At 39.6% G+C, this 24,269-nt stretch overlaps 1 long non-coding RNA gene across 1 annotated transcript; it reads left to right on the top strand.

Moving 5' to 3' along the window:
• Window positions 1-451: 451 nt before the first annotated feature.
• On the top strand, window positions 452-22,529 carry LOC114016678 (uncharacterized). The gene is made up of 5 exons (XR_003561295.2): window positions 452-538; window positions 11,103-11,307; window positions 12,764-12,923; window positions 18,828-18,920; window positions 21,286-22,529. It is a non-coding gene; the product is annotated as an uncharacterized LOC114016678 (long non-coding RNA).
• Window positions 22,530-24,269: the final 1,740 nt, after the last annotated feature.

Here is a 24,269-nt window from a genome sequence, read left to right as displayed (position 1 = left end):
TAATACAGGCAGCCAAGCTTCTCCCCTAGTGTCCTTTGTGCCTCAGATTATCCACCTCTAAAATGGATATAATGCTCTTTGTTTATCTCCCAGAGCTGACAGGAGGCTGGCTTAATTTACATCTGCAAAGTAATTTACAACCCAAGTAAAACGTGCCCATTTAAATGCAATGCTTTATTACAACACAGGTGTAAATGCTGCTGCCGTTTATCCTGCTGTCAAACGGGACTAAACCCATGGCAAGGGAAGGAATTGCATATGGGAAAAGGCAGTGCAAGAATGAGACCCAGCCCTCCTTGGGCACGGAACTGAAGCTTGGGCAGGAAAAAAAGAAGAAAGAAAAAAAACCACCAAAAAAATAACTAACCCCCGCCTCCCCAAACCACCACACCACCACATTTCAGAGCAGTTTTACTCCGTGACTTTCCATTCCTCTTCCGAGTAAAGCCACAAGAGGTTGTGGCTCGGCAGGAGCGCAGCGGCCAGCGGGGCCCCGGCAGCGGTGACACCGAGTGCTGGGAGCCGCTGGCAGGTGAAGGTGAGCAGCTCAGGCAGGAGGAGAAATCCCCCAGCCTTACAGTAAGTCCTGTGACACTGTATCATTTGACTCAATTAGCTCAAATGGCTGGGATATAATTGTACAAACTATAACGTGAGTTGTGACTCATGCTGCGCCTCCAACTGCCCGTGTCAGCGTGGTAAATTAATTCATAGCCTGTTAAGCGAAAGTTAATAGCCAGCGGTGATGCCTGGCATATCAGAGGGGTATCTCATACAAAGGCAAAGTTAGACCAGGAAGGGCTTCACAAAACTCTTGATCTGTCCACACGATTTCAAAACCAAAAGTGAATGAGGGTTAGGAACAAGAGACCAAAGTGAAGAAATAGGGTAGGTCAACAAAAATAACAGAGAGACAAGTTATTTCGGGCATCATATCTGGTAACTGTGTTTGAACGTTGATGATTAATGTATTAGTTATGTGTGCATGTGATGCAAGAGGCAGGCTAAGTGGTCTGCTTGCATATTCAGCTCTCCAGCCTGGTCACTTTGTCCAGACAAAATCTCTGGCATAAAAGGCTTATCTCGCAAATTAGCTAGCACAGTGATCCCAGGATTTTATTTATTTTAAGCTGTGGGCCCCAGCATGACAGACACACCCATGTAAAAAAAAAACCTATTGCCCTTTGCAATAGGGTTCTCTAACTTTTTTCCCCCTAGCTTCCCCCCCCCCCCCTTTTTTTTTTTTCCTAAAGTGAAAACAAAATTGGTGAACTCACTAGGTCACTAGGCTGGCAAGACTGACAATAAGGGAAACCCAAATCTGGCTCTGTTGGATATCGGTTAACATTGTAGTAGGATCCAGGTCTGCTATTTGGATGCACACTGGTTGTGGTGTAGGGGGAAGTGTGGAGTGAAAGAGGGGTTGGTGAGAAGCTAAAGAGAAAAGAGAGCAAGGGTCGCTCTGAAATAGTATCAGGGAAGTGAAAACACGAAGTGGTAAGTAGTAGCAAAAAAACTGGAAGGTGAAAGGGAAAAGAGGGCGAATGGGTCAAAAGAGATTGTTGCAGGATATAGCTCAGGACCTAACCTTATAAAAATGCATGTCTGTGTTCATAGTGGGGTAGTGGCAGAGATGAGATATCTGACATGTTTGTAAAACAGTTGAGGGCCTGCAGGACGTGCTGATTTTTAAAGAGTTTTGCCTTTCTCAGAACTGCTTAATAACTGTAATTTTAAGTAGTCTGGAACACATGATAGTGTGAATCATGGTTCCTGTGGCAAACCTGTGGTAAGAAGTTGTGCCAGCAGTAGTATAACAGCTTATTAGAAGGTGAACACATGCTTTTCATCCAAACATGGACATACCAAAGGCGTTTTGAAGACTGAAAGTCCATTAATCAAAAGAATGTTTCTGTTTGAAAACAAAAACTCCTTCACAGACCCCAAACAAAAAATTAGTCCACCTACTTCTTTTGGTTATTCCCATCAAAGAAAGTTCTTTTCTTCTATAGGAAGACAGAGCTAGCAGCACTCAAATGTACACCACACCAGAAAAATGTTATCTCTTTAATTGCACAAATATTCCATTAAGTAAAAGAAGGTGGCCTAAAGCACTGAAATTTGCCATTCAACAGCTCATCAAAGGCTTTGAAACAGTTCACAAAGAAGGATAATTTCTGACTGAAGATATCTGCAGATGTAGAGGGTCACATTCTTAGCTGGTATAAAAATGAGGTAAATCAAATTAGATAATTCCCATTTATGATCTTGAGACATTTTTGAGATAGTATCCTAATTGAAGCTTGAGATACTTTTCCATTAAAGGCTTCCCTCCCACGAGACTTACAAAGTAATATATTTTTACTTTTTTACTTCTCATTTTTTACTTAAGAAAATAAGTCAATTTCACAAATCAGTAAATTTCACTTAAAATTACTTAAAAAGTAGAAGATTTTTTTTTACTTCTTATTTTTTTACTTAAAAAGTAAAATAGATTCTCCATAGGTGAATCAGAAGCAGTATTTCTCACTCAAGAACATTTTCCAACCCTAACTCAGCCTTCCTTTCATTTCTCTACAAAAGAGTGACCAACAGGCAGCCCCTTAGCCCTCATTCAGCTTCTGTGGCTGCTGTAATCTCTGCCAGCCACCAGCAAGCCATCTTCAAATCAGCAATGCCAGGCAGGAGGCGGGGAGGGGGGGGATGCGGCACATGATGATGAATGTTCTCTTGGGACAGCGGCAGACCAAAAGCAGAGGGGAAGTTACTGACAGGTCAGGGGCAAAAGGCTATTATGTTCCTAGCTTTTACTACCTCTCTTTGTATGATATTAGTGGCTTCCCAGAGTCCTGACTGAAGTGGCTTGCCCAATGCCAGTTAGTAAGTCTGTTACACAGACTGATCTCCTGGAGACAAACCTACCCCCTTGCTCAAGAAACAAGCATTGTTCTTTCCCTGGGCAATGTTCCCTTTCTCAAACTCTTCACAGAAATGCCACCATACTCAACAGTGTGCTCAAAAAATTAATTTTGACTTTTACATCACTTGCTAGTGGTGGGTGCATATGTACATACAGGCCTGGGTAGAAGAGCCAAGTACCAGGTCTTTCAAGGTAGATGCCTAATTGAAACTTGAGATACTTTTCCTTTAAAAGCTTCCAAGATCTTTTTAAGGATATAACCTCTTATTTTTCCTATATGAGAAACTGCATTGTCTGCCCTGTCAGAAATGTTTCTGTAGCAATTCCTGGACTGACTTCCTGATGATACAGCAAAAAAAATGCAACTTGCTGTTTTAAACTGCAATTTTTCTCTGACCTTAAAGAGTCAAAAACTTATTCTCTGCCCTACATAGGTCTACAGCAGGGTTTGAATGTGAACCGCTGCTTAGTTTTTAACCACATGAGCTAAGGCACAGGCAAGGATTTAAACCTGACTTCCACATGAGGAAGGTTATTCCATCATTCACTGAATAGCAACAAGCAAACTGGTGGACCACCTCCAGTCTGATTTACAAATTTTAGCCCCAATCTCTGCTCTGAGATGTCAGGTTTTGGACCAGATTGAATCAGAGGGGTTGAAAATGCAGTTGTTGCATTGCTACTTTGTGAACTGCGGGGCATTTACTTGTCCATCATCATGTAAAGGCAGCTTCTAATGGCTCTTCAAACAGAAGTCTAAAGGGTTAAATTGTCCACAGCCTTGAATCACTGATACATGGGTCAGCTTTACACTAGTGCATTATTCCACTGAGTGATACAGGTCAAATCACATTATCTAAAATCTCCATTTTCAAAAAATATAAAGCAAGTATATTTCCAAAAGTACAAAGCCAGCAGAATGCATGGCATGTTTTTGTGTAAAGAATTCTTCCTCAAAAGGTCCTCTTAATACTTTTTTAGCCATAACTGCAGCATTTAACCTCTGAGAGGAATGAATATCCTTGCTGCTGAGATGCTATGAGTGGGTTTGCTATTATTCCTGTTTAACAGAACTCTCATGCAATGTTTTTGATAACAGAGGGATCTTTTTATGCCATTCTGCATCTCTCCCCAAAAAGGTCGGAGCATCCTCCAGTAGAACTGAGCAACATGATCCATGCATTTTCTGCCTGCCAGAATAACGGTGGTACCAAATCACAATCCGTATAGTGTATCAAAAGAAACAGAAGCAGAGTCTAGACAGGTCAAAATATATATGGTTTTACCAAAATCACACAATTTATATCAGCTGGAGGCCTGACATGCCAATTAACAGCACGGTGCAGCTAACACTGCTTTGGGAGGGAAGGGAAATAGCAACAACAGTTTAAAAATCCTTGTTCCCCTGTGGTCAGGAATGGTATGCTGGAATCATACTAGTATGCAACCACATTTAAACATAGCTGTGGATGGCATGGATTGAATTCTAATGTGGACAGTACCTAATTTAGGAAAGACGCAGGAGAAGCTGAATGTAAATGCGCATAGGGGAATATAAATGACTGGCACCAGTGTCACTTTCACTTTGTTATTAAAAGCAGTCTCAGTGCTTTGGAAGCAAACAGGCATCAGAGAAGTGGATCTGGCTGCTGCTTTTAGCACAAGGACAGAGACTCTCTAATTTTAACTCTTCGTGAATGTAGCATTTGAGTAAGATACACTGATGGGAACAGGGATCTTCTGAATACAGGCAGCTCCAGCTGAGATGGTATCATGTTCTGGTTTGGAGGCAGTCACTTAGGTTTTACACCACATCAGTTCTTAGACAAAAGCCAATTTCTTCCTTATGAGAATTGGTTTGGGTTTTTTTTTCCACTGGGAACAAAGCTATTAAATGATTGCAGAACATGGTGTAGATTAGGGTCACTTCTCAGCTGCAAGTTAAAGGTTGTTGTCATCAATTAGAAGGCATAGGCTTTGGCAGCTCTGTGTTTTCACCATCAAGGTATCTCACGCTGAAATGTTTTCTCTTACCATGGCAAGCTGCCTGAACCATTTGGTCAGCTGTAGCCTCCTTAGCTTGCTGCCTAAACCAAGGACAGGGAACCAAGCTACCGTGGCCCTGCAGAATGGAGGTGATGGTCCGTTCTGTGCCCCAGACACCCTCCTGCCACAGAGGGAGATGAGCCTTAGGCAAGGGAACGCACCATTGAGCTATCACAGTCACTGCAGAGGAGCTGATCCAGCTGGAACTGACGGATCAACATTAAGATCAGGTGATTAAAAAGGCAGGGGTTATATTACTGTATTGCCTTCACTTGCTGCAGATGTTTTCCAGCATAGATGAACACCATAGTACATTCGTTTCTACACAAAATAATACCATTTGCTTTTTAAATTAGGACTGTACACCTCTTAACAAAATGTGCTGCTATATGCCTGTGTCATTTTTAGCAGAGTGTTAATAAGTGTACAGGCTGGCCTTGTCACCACTTCTGAAATGAATTAAGGTTTCTTTTGTCAAAGCTTTTAATAGTCTTTTGGATTGGAAAAGTGCTGAGATGGTCACAGGATTGCATGACTCAGAGGGCTACCGAGATTTAAAAGTGTTTTAAAAGTTTTAAACAATAAAAATAGTTCTACTGTATCATTTTTAATAGATATAAATGTGTGTTACACAATTCAGAGGCAGAAACTCCTTTCAGTAATGAACAAAGATCATCATCATAGCTGACATTTCTGAAATGTTTGAGAAGTAAGTTCAAGGTCATGTTTGAATGCAAACATGTTACACATAGTAATTATCATGAGTTTGTTATATTTACTGGTAGAAAGTATTCAGAGAGTCATGCATCAAGTAAGCTAATGGTCTATTATTGAGCAAAGTTTAACATCAAGCAATGTGCTATGAATTTTAAAACATTTTTTAATGTCAAACACAGGAATTGTAATGAGAAAAGTATCTTGATTATGAAAGATTTACGAAAGAGGAGAAAAGGGGAGAGGGGAAGGAGAGTAGAGAGAAAGGTTTATTTTTTTTAAAAAAAGCAACAAAACAACTTTTTTCCAAAAGCATAGTATTTAGATCCTGATGTGTAGCTAACAGGATGGGAACTATAGAAATGACTCAAATTATATTATGCATATTAATATCTTAAACTTCTAAGACAGGTGAAATGTTCTCCTGTTCATTTCCAAGCTTGTACATTTTGATCCACTGTAAGACTGAAACAGCACAGCTGAAAGTGCCTTGGCCTCTCCAGGAGACCTCTGTGAGTAATGCACAGGTCTCATCTCCTGACACAGGATCCTCTTGCTGGAGGCAGTTTCAGTGTTAATCAGTCTGTTGTCACTATGGGCTACAACCTGCTAGAAAAAAACTTGGACTTCTGACTGATTCATTGTAGTCGGTGCCCTTATTTAACAGGGTTTTAATTCAAGCAATGTAATTGCCTCCCAGATTATTTTTTTTTTGAAGCAAAAGTTTTTTGGCCAAAGATATTTATTGATCCCATGGTCTCTTCCTACTATTTGTTTCATATTCATGCTGTGCCAAAATTTTGGCTGGGCTTTCTTTTAAAATCCCTGGCAAAACACTACCGATTTCCCAGTGGGGACAAATCCTGAGGAATTGTCAAGGAAGACACATTAATATCTGTGCTGCAGACAGCAACCAGACCCACAGGCAAAGTAAATGGGAGTTGGGTTCAGGACCACGTTTGTTCAAGACATTGTCTAGAAGCAATGCAGCCACATGGACTTCATCACTCTTGTGGTATGGCCCTGCCACACAAAGCTCCCAGGGAGAATGTCACTCAGAAAGAGGAAATCAAGTTAAGTGCTTAACCAAAATGGTATTGCTGTGGTTATTAGATGTAAGGGAAAGGGATAAGATTCAGACCTGAAGGCCTAGACCACACCAGAAGCATTAGGGATATGATTTAGCTGGCTCTAGAGACCAGGCTTAGCAGAGAAGTGCAAATGCAACAGTGGGATACTGTAGCTCCACGAAGGAATTAGACAAAATGTTAGTTCCCAGCAAATAACCTTGAAAGGTGTGTTTCAGCAAAGCATGTCACTGCTGGTTTGATATTTTGCTCAGACAGGCATAGCCTGCTAAGAGGGATCCTCTAGAAACCATACAAAAAGATGTTAACCTTCAAATAAACGGAGAAATAGATTTGCTCCCCAAAAGATGCAATTGGTATTTGATGCAATTCATATTTTTGCACCTGATGAGTGCCTGTGTAGTGAAACTATTTCTGGGTTTGTACTATCTTCATTATCGCCAAAGCCCTGAGAATGGCCATTACAGCCATTGTAACAGTCCTTGCCAGTTTTCACTGGCATATCTCCACATGCTTTACTAAAGAAGTCAAAACCATTAACCCCATCTTACAAACAGGATAAATAAGGCACAAGGTGGAGGGAGAGGGCAAGATCTCTCCTGAGGTCAAACAAGGACTCAGACAGAAGCATGCACAACCCCAGGCCAGCGATCAGCTGCATAGGTTCCTAAGCTGGTCCCTCTGCTCTTCTGCTTTGGGCATCTGGTGGTTTTTTTTTTTAAAGGTCTATACACACAAATGTGGACTGACAGAGAACTGGTCACTAGCTGGTGGAGTCCAGGATGGATCATCTACATTGTTTCACGATTGTCATGTCACTATTTTTTGTTCCCCACCAAAATTACTTAAGAGACAAACAATTTTTAATCATGCTAGAAGCACTTGTATCTATTTAAATGCATTTCTTTCTGCAAAGCACTCCCGAGCATAGTGGCATATATTACATTTTTAAAAAAGCATTGAAGTCAGCAGTCATTACTGGAATTTAACTGTAAAGATATTGGAATACTTGGAGGTGCTGGGGAAAGACTTTTTAAAGTCGCAGTTCCTGGAGCCATGGGAAAAAAAAATGGGATCTCCATTTCATTTTTTTATATGAAAATTCTAGCCCTAGTTTATGAAATAAAATGGGAAAATGTGAACTTGAGAGCTCTGAAAATATGACTGAAATAAAAGACTCCAATACGTGCACACTTTTGCTTATTTACTTACTATTGTATAAGACCTTCTGTTTCAGGAAACCTTGCTCATCAATTTTAATGACTCAGGACTAGTGACTGTATCGATCCAGAGAGGAATTTTTTTTCCCTGGCTTTCATATTTCTTACGGGAGACTCATGGATCTGGCAGATAACATGCTGGGAGCAGATTTCCTGGGGATAACACATTTATGGTGACTGAAAGGGGGTTGGGTTTGAAAGGTGCAGGCCTTTCATTGGCATATATCCAGATTTCTGTGACTAACTCTGGCAACAAACCTACCAAACAGCTCTGAGAGATAAAGCAAGGGGGCAGGGGGGGAGCTGGGGTACAAGGCAATGCACTAACGGGTGCGTGCCTCCATTTTGAACAGTTAGTCACAGATTTCTCAGAGACAGAGGGCCAAAATCTAAGCAAGTGTACATCTCTTTTGAAAAGCAGTAGCTTAACTGTTAATTCTTAAATATAATCACCAGTACCATGCCTCTGAAAAGCTGTTTCTCTTGTTCTTCACACACAGCAAGGAGCATATCGATACGCTCTTCAGAGGAGATGGATGGATAGCTTAATTCACTTTGCAAATCTATGGAAGCAACACTTTAGCACTTTGGCACAAACTGTCTCTGACACTGAAAATTAGTAAAGAAAAGAAGTGGTGAAAATGTCAGGAGCAGGAGGACTTCATTTTTTTCTTGTTTAAAATGTCATCTGTTATCTGCAATCAATGCAAGGAGACAATTTCCCATACCATAATGATTTACAGTATGTTTATAGGCACAGATAGAAGTAATCACAGGGTTAGGCGAATGTCTCTTGGTGAATTCTTCAAGCATCAGAAGTGCTTAGTTGCGCAGTTCTCTCTTCCCAAGAATGCAGGGGAGATCGGCACTGAGTTATGCGATTTCTGCATCTCCATACACAAACCCATAAAATCTGCAGCCTATCTGGCCTAGCTATGTATAAACATATCCCATGACCAGATGCCTAGGACTTTTTAAAAAATGTTGCCTTTACCACTGAAAAAAAGGCAATAAATGTTATTCACTCTTTTCATATCTAAACGAATACATATGAAAGGAAATACACTCATCGTCTTAGTGCTAGATTTAATGTTTTAAACTTTTCATTGTTTGGAATTTCCTGTTTAATGTCTTGAAAATAAGACTTCCATTACTGATTTTTGCCCTTTCCCAGTAAGAACGCATTGTCCAAACCTTTTAAATGGTACTGAGATTAATAAGTCCCAGTTTATTAATTTCCTTTGTGTCCACCAGAATTTGGGATACTGTCAGATACAATATCTCCTCTGTCCCCAGAATTCCTGTTTAATATTCCTTAGCAACAGGACCTTGGATGTTTTGCTGGCTTTTGGGGCCATACAACTTCACAGACATCACATGCTCTTTTTCCACCCAATACTCTATCTGAAGCAGGGAAGTGTCGAAACTCCTGGTGTATGGATGACAAATTAAAATAAAACCAGCTCAGCATTTAATACTTCTGAGAATGTTTTAGTTCAAGGCTCAGAGCACAGAAGTAGAGTAAGGAATGAATGCCAAAGCTTTCACATCTTGGGCCATTGCCACAATAATTTATTTGTCCTTCCTGTCAGTGAGTGAATGATGGCTTTTAATAAAGAAAAGATTCCCAAATCTTGTAGCCGCTTCCCGTCACATTAACACAGTGGTTTTCCAGAGGAGTTAGGCACCATCCCCACTGCTGCTGCTAGCAAACTCCACTTCCTACAACAAGGAAAGGCATGGTGTTTGTGTAATGTTCAAAATTAGAGCTGGTCAAAAATTTTCAGTTGAACTATTTTTTTTTAAAATAAAGATGCTCTATGTTCTTACAGGTGCTATTTCTTGCAGAAATTCAATTCCAGTTCTTCTAATGAAAGCGGTGAAGAAAACCCATTTTTTCTTCTTTTACCATCTGAAAGCCTAGAAAACTTTTCAAAGCCACATCAGTTAAAAAATTTACATCCAAATCTTACACACTTACAGACATTCTAACCAGTTCTTTCTAGCAAGCCCTTTTGTCTCTTTTGAGAGCAGTTATGAAACACCCAAAGCGTAGTGCAGGGAACTGTCTCTTCTCCAGAAGCAACGCCTGCAGTCAGCACATCTGCCGAGGTACCACCCCACAGTCAGCTCCAGCTCAGAAGCTGCCGTCTCTTCCATAACGCCATTTTCCCCCCGAAGCCTGGTATATTGTGAGTGTTATAGGGCATATAGTCGGTTAAAGTATAGGTTGAATTATACAAGTAGTTCTATTTTACACACCTCAGAATAAACCATATGCTTTAGTCCTTGGCATTTCCACAGTGCTCACTCACCAATTCGGTGTTTATCTGCTTCCAGATCTGCTACCCGCCTGGAGGATGACCTTGAACAAGCACCTTCATTTGTTTTTTTGAACCATTTTTTCTGCTTCCGTTTTCAGGAGCTTCAAAAAAAAAATATCGAAGAAAGGGACAATCTGCTATTTGTGTCTAAAAAAAATATTATGGTTAAACAAAAATGTATATTAATATTTTTAGGGAAAAATAACATTAGTAATAAATGGTAAATAAGTGGCATGACCTGAGTTATAAATGGTGAGGTCCTGTCCTCTCCTTATTTTACTATTCCATGCTGCTTTTGAACAGATTCTCAAATATCCTCCCAAAATAGAATGTATAAACACAACTCACAAAACTCAGACAGAAAAAAATAAAAAAAGGGCATAAGCTAGTGCCATATAAAAATAAGGGTTAATTCACAACTGTAGCTAGCATTTCAACTCTGTATGCACATTGCTTAACACACATTGACTAATAAAATCTAACTCCATGCTTTATCTATGGAAGCAATGATGTTCCTAGAAATCCTTAGTATAGTAACATTTTGGAAAACAACCCTTTAAGTGAGGGGATCAGTCATTTTCCTTCTGTTACAGTAAAAGCTTTAGGATTTCAAATGGATAAACACTCTGCATTTGAGCTTGGTGAGTCATACTTAACAAGGCAGATGTGTGCCGAGAATTAGCAGTCCATAATGCATGGGTTTTCCTAGTCTCCTTCGACTAAATGACTAACAACAGAGCAGGCGGAAAATGCAAACCCTCGAGCAGCAATGTATTTCTCTTTGTCCCAGGACACAGGGATCGCTCTGGCAATGGCCACATGAAGAAGGACACAGTGAAAGAGAGGAGCCATTCATTCCTGATGATGCAAACAGGGCACCAAAGGCTCTCTGACACAGGGACAAGGATGAGACCCTGGGGCAACACAGAAACTGGCTGTTAGGTCAGACTGAAAACTGAGCCTGCACATCACTGCATCTGTGAGCCTATATTCAGGTACAGAGTTTCTTTGAAGTCAACAGCTGATATGAAAGAAAATTAAATTAATGGGATTACTTACCTGCGTAAAAAGCCATATTCATCTGGAGGAGAGAAATAGTGCTCTGCACACAGCAGAGAAACATCCTTTTGCCCCGTACAATCACTCCTGACTCTTTCAAAACCAGGCTTCACATTTTGCTTTACCTCTTTGTCACCTTCATTTCATCCTTGTTCCTGAACTTTTCTCAGTTCCTATTTTTCCTGCATCTATAAATCTGCTTCAGACAATCTGTGACTGTCACCTTTGTTTAAATTCTCATGTATATCAGTCTCCTCTCACCTTGACTGCTGTTCTTCCTTTTTCTACAACATCCCCAAACTCCAGCATACAGTATTTCTAAAATAATGCTGCCCGACTTCTAGGATATTCAGGAAGCTCAGCTCATCCTAGTCTCAAATAATTCCACATAGCTCTGTACCAGTTTCAAATTGCCTGTCCCACTGCAAAGCTATTGCTCAGTTTAGAATTTTCATCGCCTTATTGTGTGACCCATTTCCTTCCTCAGCTGATATATATATTCTTTTAATAGAAAGTCACTATTGTTTAGAAAATTCAGCTCCATCTGGAATAGCTTTTCTGTCTATTGCTATCTTACTGAATTTTTGAGATAAATTTGCATGTCCTATAGTATTTCTTTTGAAGTCAGTAGGGTTGTGTCCATTTGCTATTAATTTGGCCCACAGATACCTCTTAAATAGCAAAAGGTAAAACATATTTTATCCTCTTGGTTTCTCTTTCTGCAATTCTGCATTTATTTTTTATAAATCTATTACATATAATAGCTTGCTCTATCAAGTGCTTTATAAAAGATATATATGAAATAGTTGATAAAAAATCAAATTGCCCTGCATCTGTGCTCCTGTAAATCCCTGTGTTATCTTTCGCTACATGATACATCTTAATCATGGAATCACAGCTGAATACTAAATATTTGTACATGTAAGCCCCAAGGAATGCTAAATTTCTTTTTTTCTTTTCAACTAGGCATGCTATTAATTAATGCATAGCAAAATGATTAAAAGCATTTTTCAAATAATGAACAATACAGAGACAGATGAGTTAATTGATTGATTGGTGTATGAGCAGGGTCCTAATGGGTTAGCATTTGCATATTAACACAGATCCAATCTCTCTCTCTTAATGAGCTGCTTGCCACATTTTGTCTTCTTTTAAGCAGCAGTGAGCATGATAAAACAAATAAACCCACTGGATTGCTCCCTCAAGAGATCAAAAAACAAACTTAAAAACGGCCTTTTTCCAGCACTGATTTATATAAACCCTCTGCACATCAGTGTAGTAGGTACACGGGGACAGTCACGCTGTATCTCAAGTTACCTGGGAAAGGAGCCATTCTGAAAATCACAGAAATATGCAGTGACTGCTTGGTAACGTTATTTTCTCCCACAATAGTCTGGCATTTGACGCAGCTGGTTTTGTTGTGCAAGAAGATGGAGTGGGATGTCACCGACCAGCTGATTCCATCTGTGCCCTTTCTGCTGCCATCGGCAGCAGGACTGTGCACATCCATCTCATCCAACAGTCCACGAGGAAAGGACCTGAATAATTTCAGGTAGGTAGATGGTAATTTTTAGTCACTGGGCTCACTGAGAAAGGTTTCCAGACTTTCCAGCATCTCCAGCACTCAAGGGCTGAAGGGCTAGATAGATACAGTGTAATGAAAAGCAGTGAATGCATGTCCCACCAGGAGCATAACCACAGTAACACAGTAAATCTATTTTCCTTTCAAAAGCAGGGTTCAGTTTTGTTTATTCAAGCATAACTAAAAAGATTAAAAAAGAAAAAAATCAGGTTGTTCTGATGGTATGCAAGCCCTAAGTATTGCTGTCACCAGATGAATCTGTGTGACTTTGGGCACAATTGCATGCAACATGTCAGGATGCAAAGATCTCTTTGACACCATACGTATGTACCAGTATGTATATAGCTGTAACCATGTGTTGTAGCCAAGTTAACTGGCAATCTGAGGCATTTCTAGGATCCAAGTTAATATCACAATATGGAACTGCACTGCATTATATAAGAAAATATTTGAAACTAGCTCAGAGATCTGTAATATGGCACTGGTTTGAGCCATGTAGACATGCCCTTTGAGTTCTTGGCCCAAAGCCTTGATTAAAGTCAATTGGTGTAGCCGTGCTACAATCATTTCTGTATTTACATAGGATGAGGATCTGGTCCATTATGTATTTTGGCCATGGAGTACAGCTCTGCCTTCTGCTCAGCAGGCTGGCTGTGAAGACGGCCGTTGGGATTTGAACTTGGCATTCAGGGTCAAGCCGGGTGACACTGCAAAGCCTCCACACTCGGGCAAGTTTCCAAAGTTTCCAGGAAACCCACATGACCTCCTGCTACCTGAGATTCCCTTGGATTGTTTCACTTAACTCTGATGGCTACTGGGGTCAACATTTACTGTGGGTGCATGGAAAGGCTCGACCAGGTCCTACACCGGCCAGTGCACTGTCCGTGAAGGGGGACACCAGCACCCAGGGGCTGGATGGGAGGCAGCAATGAGCCAGCAGCTCAGATGGGATGTGCTGTCTTCAGGGTGAATTACCATATGATGAACTAGCTGAAGATTTTGAATGTCTGTATTCAGCTGTGAAGAGATTCTGCTGCTGTTGTGATTGACGTGGTTCGTAAGATATGAAGGGTATTTCCATCTAGGGGATAAAGCAACCTTTAGAAAATAGGTTCAGGTGTGGATCCTATACAGATCCACAGATCTGTATATATATATATAAAAACAGAAATATAAAAACTCCTATTTGAGCAAAAAAGATAATTAATACACTTAGGGAGGGTTTTTTTTTACTAAATAAATAGTTTCAAATGGGTTGTCCTAAAGTAAGCTTACCTGTGTTAGTTTAACACAGAATGTGGGACTGATCCTTTTCTTCACTGCACAAATGGTTTTTAGATTACATCAACCCATGCTAATTGTTTCAATTCTGAAAGAAATCTAAACAAAATCTCTAAGCATTATTCTAATAATGTTTATTCTATAAATTAAAATTATAGGTTGTGCATTTTTTGGAAATCAGTGCTGAAGTATTTTGTTACTGTAATAGTGTCTGTTAATATCTGTCAGTTTTTTCATTGCAAAAATAATCTAGGCATGCGTGGTGCTCTATCTATCGCCTGTCTATCTGGGCATGACAAATGCAGGAAAAAAAACTCAGAAGCATTGACATTGATACGAGTTTTCCATTGACTTCTATCAAAAAACAAATGAACCCAGTTCAGGGGCCCAGCCAAGGTTTCTACTTCTAATAACTATTTTAAGCCTTTTTTTCCCAAAAAAAGTTATTACAATATAGAAAGAAATGTAAACAGACCCAATCTCACTGCAATGTCACATAAATCCAATATAAAAATTAAAAACAAAAGCAGGAAAACTGTAGTCTACAAACTTCTTTGCTTTCATTTTCTAATCTGCCTAAGGAGCTGACCAAACAATCAGGACCTTAAAGATTTTGATAAAATCTTGTTTTCCAGAATTCTGCAGAGCTGAAAAAGTCATAAAAACAGTGGCCAATATTTGTATACTTTTCCATTCCTCTCTCTCTCTTTGTCTTTGATGTGCTTTAATATTAGATATTTCTGACTACGCAGTTAGCCAGAAAAACAAAAAGAGGAAATACTACTCCAGCCTGGTTTGCTGAGGTGTTGAGAAGGCTGATGGATAAATTCCCACAGTGTGTGATGTATCTGTGATCCTGCCACTTCACAGCCCCTTCTCTCTCCCCAGCCTCCCCCGTGCCTGTACTGCATCTGTGCATAATCAGGCCCTTAATGGGAAGAACAGAAACCTTTCTTTTACACTGTCTTATCTCAATATCCTTTGTTCGCGCCAAGCAGCAGCTTATGAATGCCAGCCACTTTTCTCTATCTCGCTAAGGTTGTGTTTTTCAGTTCCAAGGGGAGAAACCTATCATTCCCAAACAATTGAGGAGATTTGTATCTGAACATAAACAAACAAAAGCTGTCCACAGAGAACATGGAAAATGTTTTTCTCTAGAGCAGCAGTTCCCGCACATGCCCCCAAGTCCCTAGGGCCCTGCTGCGGCTTCTGCAGCGGTCCACCCTGGAGCCAATTTTAGATGGTGGGAAAGAACATCTTAGGGCTGGAGGGAGGGAGTGCACGGCAGGGAGGGCTACTGCTCCTCCTGGGGCACCCTCTCTCTGTCCCTGCTAGGAGGTGCCCGGGGCTGGGCCAGTTAATGAGGAGAGAGGAGGAAGAGCTAGCCCCCTGAGCAGGGGGGGTCCCAGGTGGTTGCCCGTCCTCCTCAGACTGCCCCAAAAGAGCAGGGTGTAAGGGGAACCGAGGTCAGCTGGAGGGGAGGGCACACGCAGGTCTGGAGCTGGTAGACAGTATCTGTGAGCAGAGGGAGAGGTGTGCAAATTGATAGGGGTTAACTGATCATCTTCAAAAAGATAAATGGCGAAGTATTTTTGAAGTCCAGTCTAACATCACTCCCACACACTTGTCCAATAATACTCCCTCCCACCCTTAATCCCTTCCTCCAGCCAACCTTAACTCTGCCTGTCATGATCTTAAACTCACAACCTAATTCTCTGCCTTTCTACTTGACAAATGTTGTTTCTCATGGTGTCTTTTCCCTCCTGTCAGCACTTTTGTTCCACAAAGACAGTCACAAACCTGCCTTAGTCCATTGTCCTCAGAATTCATAGACTATGTCAAGGTGGAAGGGACCCATAAAGATCCTTGAGTCGCACTCCCTGCTCCTCACAGGATAATTGTTTCTACGCCTTTTCTCCACGAAGGTTTAAATGAATCTACTCCCTGCTGTGTGGCCCATGAGACACAAGAAGGTGCACATGCTGTTGGTTTTGCTGGTGTGATTCCTCTCCAGTCACAATTACATTTCAGTTGCATTCTGTGTATAAGGAAATTCAGGACATTAAACTACGTAAGCATAAATAAGCAAAGTTTAGCTGAATTAAATTTTACACTCACTCTGAGGTAGACTAGGCCAGAAAGTACTAAACACTTAGGAGACCTCAGACAAATGAATTTAATGCAAATGTATGAGTTTATATCTTACGCTCTAATTAGAAATCCAATTACACCTCCAGGCCATTGGGTCATAGTTTGTGTCATTTCTTTTCCCTGCGAAGCATTCAGGACATTTGCGATACATAGTGGACCTGGACCTTTGAAGCGAGAAACTGCTTTTCCAGCATATTCACCAAGAGGAGGACAGGGCTGTAAACAACCTAATCATGCAACATCCAACAGCAGCACTGCAGATAGGAAATATCAAGTATTAAATAAGACTCAGAAACAGGCAACACAATTGTCAACAATTAGCTCTTGTAAGGAGGATCCACAGCCGGTGTAGCTGCAATGGTTCATGCAGTGATATGCTGAATGAAACAATTTGGAATGTACCCTTCCAGCCTGACACCCTTTACTTTTGAGGGGATGTTTTACTGTCCTTTTATGTACCTCATTACAGCCTATGTTATCTGACATAATCCCTCCACGTCACGGCGTTATCTCAAAATGCTCATCAGTTCAAAACTGCTTCTTTGGGAGAAGCAAACCAAATTACCAGCAAGGAGAACAAACTTTGTAAGAGAAGCTGGCCTTTTGTTCCTCTACTGACAGTTATATTCTGATAGGTAATATGTCACAAATAATTAGACAGTTTGGTTTATTTCCCATCAGATTTTTTCCCCCAATAAAATACATTAGAAGGCAACCCGTAAGAAACAGACATTTCAGACAGAACTATTTCACCAAGATGCATGAGGCAAAGAGGACTTTTATAATGCTGAATGCAGCTCTAAATGTAAACATTGTTTACATTTGAATATGGATGCTCACAGAAGTGAAATATCAGAAAGGTGTGATTTGGCTCCTGTGGATGTCCTGAGATTTGTGTGACTGGCATTTGTCCCTGGGGTAATTTATAAACTAATATTCCCTGTTGTGAGAACATTGGCAGGCTTGAGGAGAGAATAGCTCTGATTTTCACTCTAACATGACTGGCTCACATCCAGAATCTGCAGAAAGAATTTGCCACAAAAGCAAGATAAAAGGGAAATTCTTACAGATACAAGTGTTAATGACACTATGCAACAAAAAAGGCATGTTTCGAGCAAAGGTTTCTAAACACACCACACAGATATATAAAGGTGCATAATACAGATTAGCAAAGTGGATTTTTTTTAGATTACAAGCAAATATGACCTGTAGCTTGTACAAAAAAGTATAAAGAAAATGGTATAAATGAGAAGAACATCTTGCTAACACACAACACTAAGTGCACACTGGAAGCCACGCAGATTCCCCTCTTATATATTGGAATTTTTGATCTAGGTCAAAGGTTTCACAAGCTACATGAATCAACAGACATAGTAGATGTACACTGAAGATGTACACTGAACCTCTTTGGAACTCCTTAAAATAGAGTAACTGCTGAAACAAGATACAGTAGCGTTGCTGGCTGCCTAGACACCGTTCTATTTTAATAAGTGTCATGGATGCTTTGGGGCATATCAAAAATAAATGGCAGTAAGTAGGTATGAAGCCAAGTCTCTGTGACTTCCAGCAGAATTGCAATGCAAATAAACTTCAGTGAAGTCTTTCACAACCTCTCCAAGGTTATCTCTAGACCATTGTTTCCAGTCAACAATTTATAAACTTGGATTTGCTGCTTATCCTTGCCTCCAAGGCAAGAGACTCCAGTTCCCAATGCTTTATATAATGTCAGACTTTGACATGCGATTAACAGACGAAACTAACTAATTTCACCTTTATGAAGGTAATGGGGTAAGTTTGCTTTAAAAGGTTTAATTTTCTTCTGTAGGTTTTACTTCTTTGCAGGTCCACTGACTTCAAGGAAGCTGAATACATTCTGGTATACGTGAGAAAAGCAAATTAGGACCAAGGGATTTAAAATGCAGGCAAAAAAACCATTCCAAAATCCTGAGCAGGTTGGGTTTCAAAATAAATCCCCATGAATGGGGGGAAAAGGTAATATATTAAGCATTGTCCCTGTTTTCTGGTCCTTCCACTCTTGTCCCATTGCCTCACATAAAAAAAAAATAATCAAAAAATGATTTACTATTTCAAATAACACAAATACATTTAGCTATTTATATTCAAGGACTAGACTTGGTTGCCAAACTGTATCTATGAAAAATTAGCATTTTCCTATTATTTTGACTCTATGAAATTATTTTTTAAATCCTCAAGTTGTCTGTGTAACGCACAATTGACAAATAATTTACACATTATATCAACCACACGAAACTTTTAGTGTACGTATAAGTGCATGTGAAAAAGAATTTTACAAGAAGAAAGCACTAAGCATACCAGAGAAAATGTATACTCAAGAGAAAATTTTTAGATAATAGCGAGATGCAATAAAGGCATTCAAAACCCCTTGCATGTTCACACTAACGCTGATTTGTTTTTATCTAGGAGATCGTGAATTGGTGACACTCTAGAGGACTGTTAAACGTGTGGACAGAACTTCTTTGAGGAACATTTTTTCTCCAGCTATGTACATGAAAGGTATTTTATGAGAAGAAGTTGCTGTAGTCACAGCCTAGCAAAGCAAACTTTCTAATTAACTGCAGTCTGCACCACTTGCACTTAGCTACGTGCACTGGCTATCAACACCACATCCAGTGCTGGTTTTCAAACAAATTTAAATATTCAGTGCACAGCTTCTGGGAAAGAGGCCATCTTTCTTCATGCTGTAGCTTTGGGATGTAACATTTATTAGTGACTTATGCTTATTTCTACTGCTTTTTGACGCCAGGAAAGTTAACAGCATTTTGAATCCTCTGTGTGTGTGTGTGTGTGTGTAAATATATATACACAAAGTAGGAATGGGGAAGGGAAAGAACTACCAGGAGGGATGTAGCAGAGGGAGTAATATGAAGATAACGCCTGTGCAATGCTGGTTGGCAGTATGGTTGCCTGAAAAAAACAAATTCTCCTTCATGGCAAACACAGAGATTTTAAAATCTCTTTATGCTCTGTGTCAGAATGAAAATTACTTCTATTTAAAAAGTTCACCAAAAATAAATAAAAGCAAAGACTATCCCCACTCTGACTATCTAATAATCAGCCTCAATATCTTTCAATCTTCTCTGTGTCTCCTTCTATCTCTTGGCCATTCCTTTTCTGCCAAGCTCAAAACCTTGACCCTCTGCTGATCCAACTCCCCCTCCCTATTCTTCTTTCCTACTCTCCAGAACAAATCCTGCCTTATTTTTGGTTGGCCTCTCAGCCTGAGGAATAGCTGCACTAAATTTGAAAGGGAAATGTTGAAAGCTTTTGCCGGACTGTTTGTGAACACTTGGAGATGACTGGTGTTAGCTTTATGCTGCATACTGCATCAAAAGTTCATGAACAAAAGGGTCCTTCTTCAGGCAAATAAATGTATTTTTTCCCTTCTTAAAACACTGCTCCTCAAAAAATTTCCTGCTCAATGTGTAAAACAGAGTAGTGTCTCCAACTTGATAGAAAGCATCAAATACTTCTACGTGAAAGCAAAGAAAGAATAAACCTTGGTTAGGCAGAGTAAGGCTCAAGTATACACACTTCTTTAGAAATCTGACTTTATTACTGGATGAATAGTGTTCATCCCCAGGGATTGCCATAGCTTAAATCTCTGGACAATGAACAGAAATAATTTATAGACTTGTAGCCTCTTTACTAGCTAAGACTAAGCTTCCAGAAACTTTTCATGGCTGACCTAAAGTCATCAATTTGCAGCTTCTACTTCATAATATTCACTGTGATTCCTTACACGTGTGCCCTCTCCTGCAAGTATGCTCCAGCTGGTTTACACTAGCCATGACTGAATTTATGCTTTCCCATAAGATTTGTGAAGGCATATGCTATGATGCTACAATGGACTTGAAATAAGAAGTGCAATGATACTTACAGCGTATGAACTTCAACTTTGCATGTCTATAAATGTGAGGTACCATTATATGCTCTTCTAGGCCATGGAGACCATTTCTGCTCTTCAGTGTCTAATATAATTGGATTCTAATTTGCTCTACAGAAGGGACTAAATTGGAAGCACCTCCTACCTCCACCTCTTACACCTCTTAGAAGCATTTGATGTATGAGTTAATTTATTCCATCTCATAATTAATTATTTTCTCTCATTGTAAAAATGTACAATGTCATTTACATTGCCAGTGTTCATTTTACCATCAATATAGTAAGTGACATTTCCTGTAATTAAGTAGAAATATTACATTAAACAATTAAGATGCACATATAACAGAAGTGAGAAGTGAAACAGAACCAATTTGCTGTGAACATTCCAGTGCCCATAAGATGTTAACTTCTCTAATCCGCACTTGAAGCTGCACGAGAACTCAAAGTAATACACATAATTGGCGTTGCTGGCAACCTGTGAATTTTAGGTGCCCACCTTGAATCAGCTTTAAAAAGCCATGTTTTTGAGGATGACAGTTTAAGCAAAAAATCACTATTGTCAGACCACATTGTTATTTACGCTCTCGGTGTACTTATAGCACAGTTTCATGACGCTACTTCTGCTCTGTCATGGTCATTATGGATTGCATCAAGACCATCATCCTTCTATATTCTCTTTAGAATGATGGTAATAAAGATGAAAGATGGCCAAAAGTGCAGGAACTACTCTATGAAGACTCTTGATTTGAACTTACCGTACAATTTTAATCTTAGGAAAAGAATATTAAAATCAATAAAGAGGGGTGAAAGCACAGAAACATAGTCGATGATAGGGTCACTAATGCTGAAAAATGCTGCAATGAAAAGCCCAATCATCAAGGGGGTTTGTTGCAATTAATTAAGAAAAAACAAACAAATAAAAACCCAAATAAAGATCCAATGTCTTTTTTACCTCCTTTTTCCTTTTTCAACACAGATTGAAGAAATCTCTCAAATGTACAGTCTATTGAACTAGTAATATACTACACAAAGCTACCAAGAGACAATACATTGACTATCCAATCTATACCCTTTAAAGGATGTTAGACAGATACATAGAAGAACTGGAAGAATCATGCTAGGTTAGATCTACAGAAGAAAAGACTGTGGGTCTGTCCAAGCATTAATGCTGTTTTTGAGACTGGTTGTCACCAGATAACTGAGAAGATGGCAGAAGACCCTTCTATCAAACAGATATGATATAGCTTGTCCTTTCTGTCAAGTATCCTCTGCTTTTGTACTGCGGCATTACTCTCATTTAGGTTACATTGAGCCCTGGAGCACAATGGCCATTTCGATAAGTATTATTACATTGCTTGTATACCACACTTGTCATAACTCCAGGTACCACTCTTATCCATGAGAATGCTCAGTCTCACTAGGAATCTTCATTGGTCTCATTTCCTCTGAGAATGAATTCTATTACCTAATTATATATTGTAGAAAAAGTGTTTCCTTATAATGGCTTCCAGCTTGCCTTTTATTTTCCTTGTTGTTATACTATTTATCAGAGAAAAGGGATATTCTCATTCTTCCATTTAAATAGCAGCCACTGTTTCACATACTTTTGATACATTTGCTCTTATTCCTCTCCTTTCTAAATCAAACCGTTTCATCTTTTCACACTCTCCTCTTGAAAGTTTTTTTCTTGTTTGTGATCACTCTCATTGTCTTTCTCTGAACACTAATATATGATATACGCATTCAAGCATTTTATCTGCAAGATCCTTACCACTGCTTGTGACCCATGAGATACTTAATTTAAAGCATACAAATATTCCCTCTGCTCTCAGTGGGACTTTTTGTGTAATTAAATAAATGTTGAAGACATTGGTTGATGTTGCCAGATACATGTTTGTGCCTACAACCAAAAAAACACGTGCAGTTTTCTTAGTCACACTAGAAGGGCAATCTGTGTAGCTATTGATTTCAGCCACATACTCACATGCTTAAAAATAAGCCCACAGTTGAGCCTTTGCTTCTGCAGATTAATGCCAATCTGCCTGTGTTCTCTCTCAGAAGACCACACACTTACTACATGAACACACTATGACAGCAATCTGCACGGAAACAAAGTGATATTGAGGAAATAATGGGGAAAAAAATGTAAAAAGTAAACTGAATTATGAAGCCAAATTACTGCTAAACACAATGACAATAAATACTTTCAGCCACAGGCAATAAAATACTGCATCATTAATAAAGCTAAGTGGAGAAAAATTCTGCTTGTCACTTTCATTTATAACTTAAATTTTATACTTTAGCCTTACACGTTAGCTCAGTGCATTACACATCTCTCAGGCAATTCCCCTCTGGCCCCAGCAATCATGAGTTACTGTGGTTTCAAAAAATGGTGAACTGGGTAAATGGAAACTGATTTTCAAGGATGAAATAATGGCCTAATTCAAGACTGTAGCAGTTGTAAAGGAAAGACAGTTGAGACAGAGAAATAATAAGGAATTGATGATATGGAGGTTAAAACTGCAAGTCCTCATGGATGTGGGAGAAAACCTGAGAGGAACTTATGGAGCATACTTAAGCTGTTGTGAGTTCAATCATTCATGAGTTCGCACATGCTACTGGTAATGGATACAAATAGCACAGTTCTGGACCTTCCTGGTGATCCAGACACCAAGCCCATTCCATGGCTATTCAAGAGGCTCACCAAATTCAAAGAAAGGGCTGAAAAATTAGGTAAAGAGCTCTTCATTCTACCACTTGATTCCAAGAAATGTTGGGAAGAAACAGTAGCAAGTTATCTCAGTTATGCAGTGTAATGGGCTGGTGTGCCAGTGGTGTTAGTGAAGAAGCACCTCAGTAACAAAACATTTGGCTTTCTTTATTAGACATAAATCAGAATAACCCCGTTTATGGCTATAAACAAGAGTTATGGCTGTTTGAGATTTTGTTCTGTACATTCTTGGCATATCTCTAGTTCAAGCTTCAAGTCTGGGGAGATCTGTTGGGTAGGAACCCAGCATAGCAAGTCCTTCAATTATAAACAACATTTTTGAGGGAGAGGAAGGAAACAGCTGAAGACAAAACTCCTGGCATTACCAGCTTCAAGAGGAAGTGAAAAACTCACCTACAGGCCTCAAGGGAAACAGAGATCGAGGGGTGCAGAAAGGACTGATTGGCTAAATGTTAAGCTTCCCTTGAGATCTCCCTTCTACCTACTAGAGAAACTAATCGGTGTTACCAACTCCTGTCCTTTCAGCCATTTAAAAGAATATGGCATGTCCACTAGAGCCAGGCATTAGTTTTGGTTTTATGGTATGAGTGAGTGAGGAGTGAAATAGATCTTTTATTATTTTACTGCACTTATTTTCTTGTTCTATGCTTTTATGTGAGGGCACCTTATGGACACCCTGCTGTAAACTGCAGAGTCGTTTATGGTTTATTCCTCTAATATGTTTCATACTGAAGTTGAAAACTCTGTTGCAGTAGACAAAATTCAATCTAAGAAAGTGAGCAGCCTAGAAATAAAAGAGGAAAGAAAAGTAGCAGGAGGAAATTCACATCAGCTGCAGCCTAAAGGCATTGGTAGCGATTCTGAGAAGTCTTAGATTTACCTTCCAAGGGAGTAAATGAAAACGTTGCTCATTACTTTGGCCTTCAGTGCTGGCACCCCATAACGTCCATTTCATTTATCCAGTAGCAAAAGTACCTTCACAAAACTATTCCAAAGAAAAGACCATGCAAGAATCCTTGGAATTCACAAATCTCATAAATCCATCAATTAAACTAGTGTTATTAACAGTTCCTCTTTATTTGAAATTTTTGTACATCTACATATACATTCGACAGCAACTGCAACTGTTTCCAGACTCCTAGTGATTCCCAGTATCATTACTGCTATTCGGTTTCAACCTTCTTAAGATCTGACTAAAACACATGGGGCTTCCTTGAATCAGGAAAGAT

The sequence above is a fragment of the Falco cherrug genome, chromosome 4 (assembly GCF_023634085.1).
Source record: "Falco cherrug isolate bFalChe1 chromosome 4, bFalChe1.pri, whole genome shotgun sequence".
Lineage (NCBI taxonomy): Eukaryota > Metazoa > Chordata > Aves > Falconiformes > Falconidae > Falco > Falco cherrug.
Note: the sequence above shows the minus strand (reverse complement) of the source record. Positions and strands in the feature narration are given on the sequence as shown.